Source organism: Etheostoma spectabile, chromosome 21 (assembly GCF_008692095.1).
Source record: "Etheostoma spectabile isolate EspeVRDwgs_2016 chromosome 21, UIUC_Espe_1.0, whole genome shotgun sequence".
In the NCBI taxonomy this organism is placed as follows: Eukaryota; Metazoa; Chordata; class Actinopteri; order Perciformes; family Percidae; genus Etheostoma; species Etheostoma spectabile.
In genome coordinates, this window is record NC_045753.1 from 10722737 (window position 1) to 10727665 (window position 4929).

Sequence of the window (4929 nt, forward strand, 5' to 3'; positions counted from 1 at the left end):
GACAACGACTTGAGTTGGTCACTTGCTTAAAATATCCTACCCCCCCCCCAAAAATAGATGGTCAGAGCCCTGCTGGCAGTGGCCAAGGACTATTCTGACATTCGCTATGGTGTGTGTGTGTGTGTGTGTGTGTCCGTGTGTGTCCGTGTGTGTCCGTGTGTGTGTCCGTGTGTGTGTCCGTGTGTGTTTGACTGGGACAGAAGAGTTCATTGTGACACACATTGGAACCTGAACATGTATTTAGTTTAAGGGATTTAATTTATTTTTTCTTTGTTTTTACGTTTTTGTTTTGTTCTCACAAGTGTACTTTCCTTTTTCTTTTCCGTTGATCAAGCTGCCACCCTGGGGTGAGGAGGACACCGTGTGCCTTTAGTGCCTTTTTTAATTAAAATGTGAATCCGTTAGTGTGGATGAAGCACCGTGGCTGGGGGGGGGGGAGGGAGGTCCTGACGGGGTTCAGGACGTTTCCTCAACAACACACACGAGGAGGTTGGTGATGGCGTTTTTACTGTTTGAGTTTCGAGCCGGTTGCCGAGGCCGATCATGTGGAATGTGCTTCGTCAGCCGCCACGCGTGGACTCCTCTTTGAGCCGTGGCGATCAAAATTCCTTAATTAATTAATTAATTAATTAATTACTGTTTCCACTCGCCTCCTCAGGCTGGACTGAGGCGTCACGTCCTCACACGACTAAACCGATCACGGCAAAGGCCACGTATAGGTCTGAGATGGAGGGAAGAAGATAAACCAGAGACAAATCAGGGGGTGTGTCGATTTACCATTTCCTTTTGATGTAATATTGAATCAATATATATGAAGACCAGTGATCTGACTCAGATTTTTAAAAAAAATCTGTATTAAAAAAAACAACTGAATGTTATCTGTGTTTGTGATTTCTTTCTTGGTTGAGTACAGAAACTTGTAAGTTTAATAGTTTTGTACAATTTAACGGAAACTGATGTGTAATTGTAAATTCTAATATTTTTACAAACAACTTTCAATGTGAAATATTTAGTTTCCTTTTTAAAAAGGTCTTCAAATTCATTACCTCAGAAACATTAAGATAAGTTAAATTAACTTTTATTCCAACTGGCCAGTGTAATAAGTTGATGTTAATGTTAAAAGCAATGCTTAGTGAGAACCTATTTTATTTAATTTCATACAATTTGAACCAACTCATTTTTAACAGGAGCACTTAATTAAATGTAACTACTTTCCTCGAACAATTACAACACTTAACAATATGTCTACACATATATTGCGCAAACTATAATAATTCCCTAAAAACTGAATTGACAACACTCATTGGGTTGATTTAGCTACACCACATTTTGAACATAATTTGGAGTGTTTTTAATTTGCACACTTTCAATTAATTAAATCAAATGAGTTGCTGCAAAATCTGTCTACAGGCCAGTTGTTGTATGTGTAAAATAAAGTTTCCATTACTAAACAAAAAGGATTTATTTCAGTTTAAATGAAGCCGATCTCCTTTAAGACACTCCTCTGGAGATCAGTAACATCTTATTACCCCGACCCAACCAAATGTCTACAATCTTAGTCTTTAGGTTCTCTGTCATCAGCGCCAAATTACGTAATCATTTCCAGGAACCTAGCAAGGACGTTGTTGACCCTATAATAAAGAGTTACCGAACATCCAACAGAAACCAAAACACAAAGCTCAACCAAAACCCAAAAGGTCAAGAGTTGTCATTTCTGAATTTATCTTCGCGTTCCTGTTTTATGGCGCTACCTTCGAGCGGGTGTATATAGATATGTATGTTCAGATGGCAGCTGTGGGCTCACACTTCCTCTATAATTTCAGAAAGCAAACATCCTCGAGGGTTAATCATTGGCTGACTGCACAGACCCAGCCAATCATTAATATAGCAGCCTGGTTTTTAACAACGTACTTTATCTTAACACATTTTCTGTGCTTTGTTTGTCTTCTAGCAAACTGTTAAAAGCTCCCACACTCCTTCAATGTATGATCCACAGAGAGAAGAGCATTCTTTAGGGGAGGGAACATCTGGTATGCGGGGCCTCTCGGTTTTCCTCGCCTATATTTCACACACTGTCTCTGTAGTAACTCTGGGGGCCCAGATTAGCTGCCTCATCTCTTCGGTTTCTTCTCCTTCTTCCATGTGTTTGAGACCTCTGCGAAGTGTGGAGCGAGACACAGAGCCAGATGTGCATGCTGTGGTACGGTCGGGGTCGGGGTGGGGGTGGGGGTGGGGGCGGGGGGGGGGCAGTATTAGGGAGTAACCGAAGAGCCGTGAGTCAGGCTTTGCAGCGTTGCCAAAATGTCTGGCAGCAAGATGCTACAATTACACACTGCAGCAGGCAGTGTGCAGCCAACGTGCCGGACGAGGCCTTTTATCGACTGAGATGGGAGCAGATGCATTTGGGTTTATCAGTTTGTTTAATGTGGTTCAACCCGGGGGCAAGTGTGATAGCAGAATTGCTAAATATCCGACTTTAAAAAAGCTATAAATCAGATTGAATGGGGCTGTACGTTAAGACAGTGCTAAAAGCAAACTGGAATGTAAAAAATACGAATAAGTCTAAGTTTATAACTGAGCCCCCTGCTGTAGCTGTAGTTAAAGAAATGTCCTAAAAATACATTCAAAAGTTTTTTTCTTCCAGTGGTTTAGGTCTGGTGGACCACCAGGATTACAATAGACTTGGGAGGGGGGGGGGCTGAGGTTATCAACAGTTTGTTTTCAGTTTCCATCGAAGTGGGCGCTCAAACAGTCCCCGTTAGACGAGGCTGAAGGAGCAGATTCTGTAGGAACTTCCTCATGAGCTAACTTAAGATACTTTTTGTTCCACACTGAAGAGATTATATTTATAGATTTATATTGCAAAATCCTGGGAAAAGTTCATTCTTGCCACTATGTATAATCAGATTTGGGCTTTTACTTCTTCATTACCATCCATCTTCAGGGATTACAACATGCTTTAACCATCTGCAGCATGTGCTGCATCATAAAGTCACCAGATCAATTAAAAAAATACAACACATAATAATACAAAGTAGTAAAAAGAGTGAAGCTTATCAAGCGTAGTTGTGTGATAAAGCTGATGTTACCTCTGAGTTTAGCAGTGAGATTGCCCCTCAGAGAAATTAAGTTGCTGCTCGCAGTCAGATTTAAGTCAAAAATGAGAGAGAAAAACAAGTCAATCAGTGTAAATAGCCAGAGTGCAAATAAAAAGAAAGTTAAGTAAGAGTAGGCTAAAAAGTTGACGGTGTTGTGGCCGGGTTGGTTCGGTGGGTAGAGCAGGCGCAGGTGTACTGAGAGCTTTATGCCTTGATGCAGAGGTCGAGGGTTTGAATCCCACCTGTGAAGATTTCCTGCGTGTCTCATCCCTCGGGTCAAATTTGACCCATTTTCAGTTTTTTTAATCACAAAAAAATGGGCCTTCAAAATAAGCACTCAAATGTCAACATTAAAAATATCAAATAACTTTGGAAAAAACATCAATAAAAGAACCCACGCAACATTGAAAAAGTGACAAAAATGTCAGAAAAAAAGAGATAAGTGTTTGACGGGAAGACAACTCAACGGTTAGCAGTCCTTTTAAAAAATTAAAGGTGGAAAAGCCCCAAAAAATAATCTTTAAAAGAAAATGCAGAACTATAATCTAAAGATCACAAAATGCTATGGAACATAAAGTAAGACGGAGTGTTTATCTGTTGGTTTTGACTAGATTGATTGTGTGTGTGTGTGTGTGTGTGTGTGTGTGTGTGTGTGTGTGTGTGTGTGTGTGTGTGGGTTTTGGGGGTTGCGTGGTGTGTGTGTGTGTGTGTGTGGTGCTATCAGACAGATCAGATTCTGCTTTCTTTTCCTTGTTTTACACATCATAAATCATGTTCAGAACAACGTTCCTGTCATGTTTCTGCTGAGCTCTGTTATCCTAGTCTTATGTTTAACGGAGTGTAAAAAAACAACAAAAAAGCTGCTTTTAATGTCTGCGTTTGGACCCATGACACAGACGTATGATCCAGCTTCATGAAACTGCTGTCCTCAGACCTGAAGGGCGACTAAATGCTGACCCCCAGTGCCCCAGAGAGAGCAACACCCCCAGCACCGCAGCACACAAACAGGATTATGCAGGATTCAGAAGTATTCAAAATCAGTAGTCAAAATCTTAATCAAACCCCAAAGACATTCTTGATGATGAAGATTAGGTTTTAGCTTTTCAAATCCTGGGGGTGAGACGTTTTTCAATAAATAAAAAAAAAAAAAAAGGAATTCTTCTAAAGAAAACATCACATAAATAATCCCATTCATTATTACATTGTTTTCATTTTAAATTAACTGTATATCCAAATACAATACACATTTTCTTTAGGCTCAGTCTGCCACTTTAAAAAAAAAAGAGAAGAAATACAACAACTTCAGTTCCATGGTACCAGAATTTGGACAGTCGTCATGGAAACAGTAATTGGTCACGTGACAAGGGCTGGGAAGATTGGCGGAACATGCAGTCAAGGGACAGCACTCTGATCCAATGGAAAATACGATAATATTAATCCTAGTTTATCCTCGTCTTAGTTTATCTTAGCTTGGCTTACTGATAGGATGACGGGGTTGTAACCTAGCAACAGCAGCAATAGTGGCTGTGTGATAGGGGTCAAGCTGCTTTTCATCGCTAAGTAACTATATATAGTTACTTAGCGATGGGGGGGGGGGGGTGAATCTTTCCATGCAGTTCTCTGCAGGGCATTTGGGTTAATCTCAAATGTCTATGGCTGCATACATGAAATAACTCATTCATAAATTTCCATAGTTGTATTATTGTTTAATCGTTCTGCCATTTGCCCAAATTCCAGATTGCCAGTCTGTTGCCTGTTGTTACTTATTCAGATTTTAATGTAAAGATTATTTTTGGGGTCTTTGTTCCTTTAATAGATGGTGACAGTGGAT